The sequence below is a fragment of the Agrilus planipennis genome, unplaced genomic scaffold, assembly GCF_000699045.2.
Source record: "Agrilus planipennis isolate EAB-ADULT unplaced genomic scaffold, Apla_2.0 scaffold121, whole genome shotgun sequence".
Taxonomy (NCBI): Eukaryota; Metazoa; Arthropoda; class Insecta; order Coleoptera; family Buprestidae; genus Agrilus; species Agrilus planipennis.
In genome coordinates this window covers 758,403-768,709 of record NW_020439072.1, presented here as the reverse complement: position 1 = coordinate 768,709, position 10,307 = coordinate 758,403, and the positions used below count along the sequence as shown (strand labels likewise).

Here is a 10,307-nt window from a genome sequence, read left to right as displayed (position 1 = left end):
GCGTCCGCGTGGACAGCTGCTATACAATAATACATTTCCATTTACCTCCTTCTCTATATCCATACAAAATATCTATCAAACAAATAAAATTAAAATTTTCTTTTGAAAAATGAAACCATTCCATCAGTATTTTCTTATGACGTTGTCACGTTCAACTATCGTCAGTAAACCGGCTTTACAGACAACCGATTTTTTTCATTCGCCCTAAGGCTTTGTACATGAAAAACGATCATTGTCCGAATATCCAGGTTTGGAAAGTGGGCTTATGTATCCGAATATCCTATTTGTGTGAATTATTGAGCCGAGATATTGGAAGTATTCAAGAAGTTTTCCCCGACTACCGTCTACGACCGCTAAATTCCTCCTTAAGCTGCAGTTTGTCCACAAAGAACGAACTGATCTAAATCGAGTAACTCATATTTCTTCTTTTGAAAAGGCTAAATGCTTTTCCGGATAAATTAACTTATTTCAGTTATCGGCTCTCCGATATTATATGAATCTTTTAGGAGGAGAGAAAGTTTCGAGCTTCTCTGCTGGAATGGGTAACCGAGGGCTGCGGGATTCTCCGGGGTTTCCTGTGGGGTGGCAAAACTTTTAATCTACTTGCCGGCATCATCTTTAACCATATTTTTCGGAGAAGTCGGGCGGACATGCGGCGCGCGTTCGGGGACGTATTATGATAAATCAGACGTCTTGGTCTAGTGGATATTAAATTTCTATGCGGCAGAATATCCCCACGTGTCGCTCAAGACGACATACAATAGATGATATATTGCATTATTCTATTCGCATTTATCTAATGCAAAGCCCCGCAACATCACCACCGCATACTGTTATGAAATCACGAAAAACACGGTCATAAATCGATTTGTATAAATTTTACGGACAAGTGTGCCTTTATGACATTTAAAACAGATATATTGCATCTACAAAATATTAAGAAAATCAAAACTGAAAAGAAAGGAGAAATATTCTTTAATTTATTCCATATTGCATCGGTTAGGATACACAGTGACCTGCAAAACCTGTTTAAAAGAACATTACGTACTCTATAAATCGGCTATAACAAAATCCTAGGGGTCGAGCATTTTCCTTCAATAGAGATAGTGTATCAGACGGGAGTCAGAAAAGGATGCACAATGTCATCACTACTTTTATATAAAAAGTAGAAAGAGGAGACTGTGGTAAATATTAATTGAACATTAAAAGGAATACTTACCCCTAATTACCACAAATAATTTTATTTGAGCGGACACGTGTTTCGCCCATTTCATACGTGGGCATTATCAACGCGAGACTGAGTCCGCTCAAATAAAATTATTTGTGGTAATTAGGGTTGATTATTCCTTTTAATTTTTAACTACTTTTATATATCTAAGGTGCGATAAACATGATTAAAGATAGGGCAAATTTAGGGATGGATATACAGGGGCAAAATATCATTATGCTTAGATTTACAGGAGTTTTAAATAAAATGGAAGCGATATTGACAGACAATATTCTATAAAAATAGATGAAAATAAAGTAAAAATACTGGTATGCAAGGAAAGATAAAGTAGGGAAAAAGTGAAAAGAAATTGCTAATTTTCGGTATCTAGGAGGTCAGATGTCACAATTGGAGGAGTAGCAGAAATATAAAACAGAGGATTGCGTAGGGTCGAGTCGCCTATAGCCAAAATAAGTCACTTATATGTTCACAAACGGTTAATTTAGAAATTGAAGAAGATTGTTAAAGGTTTATGTTTGGAGTCCCGTTCTGCACAGGTGCGGCGGAAAAGAAAAGATAAGAAGCGTTCGAAATGTGGTGTTACAGGCGAATGATAAGGATACCGTGAATAGAGAAAGTTATAAATGAGGAAGTATTAGAAAGAGTAGAACAGAGAGTGCTATGGAAGTCAATAAGAGACAGGTGTTATAGATTAGTAGGACACCTTCTTAGGCTAGGTAAACCTCGATTAGATTAATGTTCAGAAATAGTTCGGGATGTGGGATGTATTAGATTAATGTTCACAAATAGTTCAGGATGTGGGATGTTCTAGTTTTGAGGAAAATCCAAAATTTCATAGCTCAGGATTGGAAACAGTGGTGGTGAATGTCCAACCAGTCTTAGGACTGACAACCTTGTGATGATAAAAAATAGTATGAAAAAAAACTGGAGCGCAGGGCGGCAAAATTATATGGGCGACAAACGTCTCTACATTAATGTAAAAAAAAATAACAGTACATATTTACAGGCTATGTCAGTCGTGTCATCTTCATACTTTGGTTAAGCTGGCTATGATACACAGTAACCTCGGAGAAACGGTTTCAACAATTTTTAAATTCTCCATAACAAAATCCCTGGTGGCCCAGTATTTTATTTCAATAAAGGTAGTTTACAATAGGGGACTCAAAGGCTCTTCACTTTATTAATATAAAAGAAATAACATAAGGTACAGACTGTGTACCTCTCAAGGCGCTCTAAAACTGGAATCGTGTTCACTTGAACGCATTGTTGAACGGGTGTGAGCTTGAGCGAAAAAAGTTTAATTTGTGTAGAGCCCAAATTAGCTTAATTATACAATAATGACTTACTTGATAATTCAGCTAATTTAATCAGCGAATTTTACATTTTTGGGAATTTAAAGACTGTAGTTATGATTCCCCCACACAACCCTAAGTCAAAAACTAACGAAACAGGCAAGCATGTGAAGAAATACTATATTAAAGGTCGATTTTGCCTTAGTGATTCACCCTGTATAATTTAATTCGATGGAAACCCATATAGGTACTCAATTTTGGATTCATTTCATCAATTGTCCAAAAAAATCTAATGAGCCACCATCCCTTCTTCTTTTTGTTTGAAACTGACTAAAGGTCACCCCATATAATATTGATCGAATAGTTTTCATTCTTACAACAGTAAGCTTCAAGTTCGGGTGAGATCATTTACTTTTCGCGTTGTTTTGTTCTACATCGAATGTATAAGTCCCCGACTCTTAAGAAAAATAATAAATCCAGCAACCTAAACTCGTTTATTACCATGCCTTTTACAGCCAGTGCGGAGAGAATCATTTAAATACGTCAGCGTCAAAGAAGAAGGCACAAAAGCAGGAAAATTCGCTAGCATAACTCGTACAGAAGATATATACTCACTTATATATATATTCGTATATTATGTATACTGATAATGCTATACACAACAGTAGCGGCATTGTGTTACGATACGTTTTAAAAGAAAGAAAAGCGAGCAAATTTCAGTTTCAAGTGCTCACCAGAATACGTACCTACTATACAATGATTATTCTCGCAATCCTTGACGCTTTACAAAATTTATAAACGCAAACAAATTAAATTACAGTATCTTTTAGAGGAATTACAATCTTTCTTTAAAGAAAAGATGAATTTATTCCTTAAATACACCCACATTACTATTGTTTTTTCGATAACTCTTTTCTTTGATTATTTTGGACTTTACGAACCCAGAAAAGCTGCCAGAACCGGAAGGTTTTGCTCAAAACTCCCTTCGAGTGAAAATAAATTCAAAATCGGTCGATTAATTCAGTTCAGTCCGAAAATAAGAAGACGGAAGGCCAGTAAATTTTTGTATATTAAAAACCTGCAGATTGTTATGTCTTTTATGTAGGGTTCCCAATCCTTCCGGATTACCCGGGAGACTGCGGTAGTAATGGTTAACCTCCCGGGGTGCAATAATTTCTCTGGTTTTTCGAAAATTATATGCATCCGTCGCTACTTGTCCGCAATGCCGCGGGCCTGATGATGGAACAAGTACGGAGCAAGGAAAGAAACAGAATGAATATTTCTTTAGTAAAAGCAGAGTTACAAATACTAACAAATTTCGATTTTTCATGTAAACACTTTTATAATTTTGTGGTAAAAAACCGTCAAATATTAGATGCTGCTCGAAAGCAAAGTAAATATAAATTTAAAGATTAATAAATAATTGAAATTTTCTATCGACACCTACTCTATCTTTTTCCTGTGAAACGTGTATTATTTTGTGGTAGAAAACCGTCCATTATTATATGCTGCTCGAAACCAAAGTAAATATAAATTAAAAAACTAATAAATGATTGAAATTTTCTTTCAACTCCCCCCCTCCACTAAATTTTAAAATCTCCGAGGTTTCGTTGATATATATTTGTTGTAACATAACATTATGTACTACATATACACAAAACCCGCTTTTCTTCATACATTCGGATTTTCGGATAACCATCATACTCAAGTATGCAGTTGTTCAACATGATAGAAAGTTTAAAAATAAGTTAATATCTGTGTACAAAAAATACAAGCAGTAACACTCCAAAAGTCTGAAGATGATTAAGTAAACCGAAACGTCACAAAAAACATATAGTCGTGTAATTAATTGACCGCCACCCTGGACAGAATTACATAAATTAATAGGAACGGTCAGGAATCTAACTGAAATTACAAGCAATTATACTAATTTCTACATTTATACATATAAATGTATCTAAGCAGTTCAATACTATGGTTTGACTTAATAAAGGTGGCTGGGCGTTGTACGAGCTAAAGGCAAAGAAATGCGCATAATTAAAGGAGTTGAATTGTAATTATTAGAATCAAATCTTGCTAATCACACTGGACTACTTGTTTGTAGCTACCTGATGCACAAGTCCATTGCCATCATTAAGGCGGAACATATTCGATGTTTAATTTATANAATGAATATTTCTTTAGTAAAAGCAGAGTTACAAATACTAACAAACTTCGATTTTTCATGTAAAACGTTTATGATTTTGTGGTAAAAAACCGTCCATTATTATATGCTGCTCGAAACCAAAGTAGGTAAATATAAATTAAAAAAACTAATAAATAATTGAAATTTTCTTTCAACTCCTCCCCCCTACTCAATTATTTTAAAATCTCCCTTTCGATAATTGGCAACCCTACTCTTACGTCAACTATTTCGAAACTTCTCTACAATTTTCTACTTTCCATTTTCATGCCTTTGTGGGATGAATCTCAATAATTCCTTCTAAGTAGACTAAGAGAAATATATGCCAAATATAAATTTAAAGTTATACTTCATTTACTTTCTCTAGCGATGTTCCCCTTCCAATGTCTTAGATGCGTGCTGGCAAAATCGTAGATAGAGAGAAAAAAGCTCATTATACTCTCGACTCTTGTTCATTAAACATACTTTTTCATACAGTACCTGCCAAAAGTTTTGTTCCATCACGAACAGTAGTGCTAGTCGAAAACAAGCGTTAAAGTCTTTAATATGTCTTCAAATATAAAAAACATCTCGTTGATATTTTCAGTAGTAAATGGTACGAATCACAGCACATTTGAGCAATGCAATTGTAGTGGATAAAATGGTCAATTTTTGCGTGCAGTACTGTACGGATTATACGCTGCTCACCGGTTAAGAGTTTGCCCGAGAGTTGTCTCCTTCCTTTTCTGGCCTACTGCAGTTCTTTTCTACTTTGCGCCGAAGAAACTGAAGGTCACATCGCTACGAAAGTAAACGAAGTATAGCATGCTTAATCAGCAACCTCTGATTCGTTTATGACACTACCATAATGGCCGAGAGCCCAGTTCACAGAGTTGTCTCTCAAGGTGTGAAGAATTAGGACTCACTATTAATACTGAAAAAAAAAACAAATTCATAGGTACATGTAAAAATTCAAACATTAACCCTCTTCTCACACTGGGTGGAAAACAAACAAAAAGGGTTGCAAAATAGAAATATCTCAGTGCAGTCGTAAATGATCAAGTGAATTCAGACGACGAAGAAGTCAATATCAGAATAGAAGTGGCTCGAAAGGCATTTGTCAGGTACTTTACAATATTTTCAAACAGAAATCCAAACCTCCACATCAGACTAAGGTTTGTGGAGTCATTTGGGATGAGGCTGTATAGACGTATCCTAAAGATATCCTGGATGAATAGAATCACCACTGACGCAAAAGAAAACCGATAACAATTATTAAGATAAGAAAGATGTCTTACATGGGACACATTTTATATAACGGCAAATACTTACTGCTACAATGCAGGGTAGAATAGAGGGGAAGAAAAGTAACAGCAGGAAGAAAAAAAAATCCTGGCTCAGAAACATAAGGGAATCTCAGCTTGTTTCATGCGGCAAAAGACAAAAACGCGTTTAGATATGTGGTTACCAACCTTTAATGAAAAGGCGGAATTAAAAGAAAAAGATGCATTATAATTATGTAGTTTGCCTGTATATAAGCACGTATGTATTGTCATATGAGCTAATTCGCGTACCCCATTAATGTTTGTTAAGTTAGCACATCCACATCACAAAATGCATACTAACCATTTAGTGTTACAGTTTAGGTTTTAGTGTTTCATTTCCCTTATACTTATGAAAATTAGAGTTGTTCTGGGGCAACTCCAATGTAACACACCCACTCAAAGACCCCTTAATAAACTATTTTACTTCTATAAGTAAGTAAGCCATAATTTAGTACTTTTTAAGTGCTTCTCGAAGAACTGTTGCTTACATGGAAGCCTGCATCTAATATTTTGTGAAGTTACTTTAACCTCTCCCTACAGTTTGTGTGATACCTCGGCGTTCGCTCACAACTAACCCTTATCTAGGTGCATGTGACCTGAGTAGATTTTTGAGGAGGTGCAGGTAAGGGTAGCCCACTACCTACCCCTTGTAGGCCCCATGATGTTGCCCCCTAGGACAAGAAAAGGGCATATAACGCAGTATTTGCGCATCCTCAGGAATGCCGCAGGTGGACCCCGCGGGGAAAAATTATTGCTACCCCATTAAAAATTTTTGGGAAAATGAAGTTTATTATTAATGAAAAAAATACAAAATTGAACGACAAATATATCTTACCAATGAGAAACTGCTCACTTTTGCATATCTAGCAACGGTATAACACATACCTATTATTTCTAAATACTTAGCATCGCATGGATACGTATAAAGGGATTTTTTTTTCGTAGTAGTTTTCCACAAATTTTAATACAATTTATATCTCCATTTGGAGGAAGATATACACATTTCACTTATTTGTAAAAGTAAGATTGTGCTATTGGGCTTTTTTGTAGTCAAAAATACTTTAAATTGCAATCGTTTTACTGTTGTTCGACTTGATGCGTCTGGTTTCAGTTTGTATATCTTATCTTATAATAACAATATCAGGAAGTACACTTGTTGGTTCGTTGTAAATGTTAAGGATTTCATCGAAATGACGATATAAGATAAAGGGATTGTTACCATTTTTTATAATTTTTTTCATTTTCTGAGCGTATTTTCAAACGGATTTTCCTCATCGAACCCCTACCATCATCATAAGCTCGTCAGTCCTAAGACTGGTTGGACACGCACCTTCACTCTTTCCTATTCTGAGCTTAATCTTCGCATTTCCATATCCTTAACTATTTGCGAACAGTAATCTAATCTGGGTCTACCTCTACCCCTGCTAACTTCCATTTCTGCTTCTAATATGCCTCTGACTAGACCAGAAGGTGTCCTACTAACCTATCTCGCCTACTTCTTATTGACATACATAGAGTCCTCTATTCTCCTATTCTTTCTAATACCTTTCATAAGGTAGATTTAATTGTAAATTTATAAATGTGTTAGGTTTGCCCCTCAATACCCATATGAACACCCCATAAGGCAATCCTCATTTTAGTATCACCACTTTTTTCGTAAGGAATCTACATGGAAATTCCTATATCGGCATTAGCCACATGAGGCCCGCACACTAGATAGGGCATGCCCCTTATAAATTCTATTTGGGAGAGAATGGAGCACTAAAATTTTAATTACAAAATCACTAATTTCTCGATTTCGAGTTACGAGTGTGCTAACTTTACAGGATATTGTAAACTTTTTTGTAGATAATGGGAAAGCTAAGTATGTAAAATTAAACAGGAATTCTTAAACATCATATTGTTTATTACTAATTAAAAATTTCTTTCAAAACTATCTTTGCCAATAACAGTAAAGTTAAATAGCAGATCTATGATATTAGGAATTTGCAGCAGCTTATTTTAGAATCTGAAAGAAGTAGGTCGGAAATTATATTGGAAACATTTGGGGTTCAGTTCCACCATTCGGTTAAACTTTTATCAGATCTGCAAAAACTTTTACGATAGTTTTTATCTCCCAGTTCGAAAACAGTCACTGACAATAACGCATTGTACGTTTCACGAAACCATGGAAGACCTAACAACGATTATTTTTATGGCATGCAATATGCTAACTGCAATTTACTTCTATAGCAATATTTTACAAAATAAATAGAGGATATGGATAACGTTTTTAGTGTACATGGCGAACATAAAACAGAAAACTATTTATAATTTGCTTCATAGTTTAATTTTAATTTAATGTGCAGTAAACTTCGATAAAAAGAGTCGTTTACGTACTCGTTTCTTTGCTGACTTGAAAATGTTTGCTTTTGATAAGACGGAAAATTTAAACATGCATCAATTGTAATGTATAGAAAATCATTAAAGTGCATTAAAAATAATACGTATTTGATTTAGTTTGCCTACCCGAGATAAAAATGTTCAGATTCTCAGTCTCTGAAAGCGTGTCTCATCGAGTCTCTCTGGTGTCGTTGAGAGAGACTGTCAAAAAAACTGTTTAGCGCCTCAGAAGGGGAGACTCGAGTCGCTCATAAAAAGATTCTCATTTCGTATCCAGTCTCTGGACGAGAGACTCCAGTCTCTGGGCGAGAGACTCCAATCTCTGAACGAGAGACTCCAATCTCTGAACGAGAGACTCGAATCTCTCAATAAGTAGTGTCTTGATAGCCATTTAAAATTTTCAAAGTTTCACATGTTTCAGAGATTCCAGTCTTTCTACGAGAGACTCGAGTCTCTCAATTTTTCAGTTTTATTCATTCAGTCTCTCTGTGAGAGACTCGAATCTCTGAATTAACAATTTTATCATTCGAGTCTCTCATACAGAGACCGTGAGAGATCCATAAAAACACCTAGGCAATAACTCAGAGACTGTGAAAGACTGTGAGAAACGCTCTCAGAGACGCTGAAGGACTCTGAGAGACTGGAGAGAAAGACTGAAAATTTTTGTCTAGGGTAGTTATCAATCATTCAAAGATTATTTGTAGTACGTGCTAATGCAAGAAAATTAAGAAGTCGTAGTTATAGTTTTTGGAACCAAATTACAAGAAATTTTAAAATCATTAAGTTTTCAAAATTCGCTGTCTAATCGGACTTTAAAACCAAACCGCTAACTTCCCAAAAACTCGATTCTATAGAGTGGATATAAATTACTATAGAAAAATTTTGCTGTTTCCATTAGCGGAGTCGAACAAGTAGGTATTATTTTGATCTTTTCATAAAGTTCTCGGTATCAAGACCCTCGGGGCTTTTACTTTCATCCAAGATAAGTTTGAAGTTGTAATTTTTTTGTTTATTCGGATAATATCTATATACTTCTTGTTACTGACTACTCACACCTTTAATAGAATATAACTTGATAATATTAGACTAAAGGACACATCAATCTCCTAAAAGTTTTTTTTAACATTAAAAATGGTATACATGTTTAAAACTTCATTCGAAATAACGTTATAATGGCGCACTTCCGGTACAGCTGGAAATACCACAGTTTCATAATATTTTCATTAAATATAGTATTTCTTTGATTTGTAGGAGAATGAAGGTACCAATAAGTTTCAAATCAACAACTTTACTATTTCATTAATTTCTTCTTAAAGCTTAAGTCGCGTTACCTAATTAAAAAAGTAGTTAAAATCAAACCTTTTAACAACTCCTCCATTACCTGTTCTTTTTTCTCGAAAACTCTATGGAAAACTCTTGAACTTCCAAATAAATTCATTTCACACAAACCGAATAAATGTACAATTCACGTACACGACATATTTTAACCAAACAATCACGATTTACACGAAAACAGTCATTACGAACCGAACACATAATGTTCCCAGTGTATATATGCACGTTCTAAAAATAATTTTCTTCTTACAGCGCCGGGCCACTTTGGCTTTTATACATACATTAGTTTAACATTCATAGTCCATCGAAACAAATAAATTCATACCCGTCACGTATTTCCGAACACTCACCGTCTCATCTGCGAAAGTCGACCGCGTCTATACCGTTGTTCTTATAAGAAAGGCGGAAAATTAAAACGTTTATGTGGAAAACAACCATGCAAGATCGTATGGTATGTTGCGCACTCTGTTGGTATTTAGCCGAAACAATGTGCCATCTAATAGTGAATAGCGCAAGCAGCAGATGTCAAATAAATATATGTAGTTCGTTATATTATATCTGTAGTATATATATATATATATAAC

The 10,307-nt window shown here is 35.0% G+C and overlaps 1 protein-coding gene across 1 annotated transcript in view; it reads right to left on the bottom strand.

The window, feature by feature from the left end:
* The window catches only part of LOC108742246, a gene marked incomplete at its 3' end in the record, with an annotated part of 147,996 nt that extends 137,916 nt beyond the window's left edge, over nt 1-10,080 (bottom strand). The window contains exon 1 of the mRNA XM_018477380.1: nt 9,770-10,080. The remainder of the gene's footprint in view (nt 1-9,769) is intronic.
* Nucleotides 10,081-10,307: the final 227 nt, after the last annotated feature.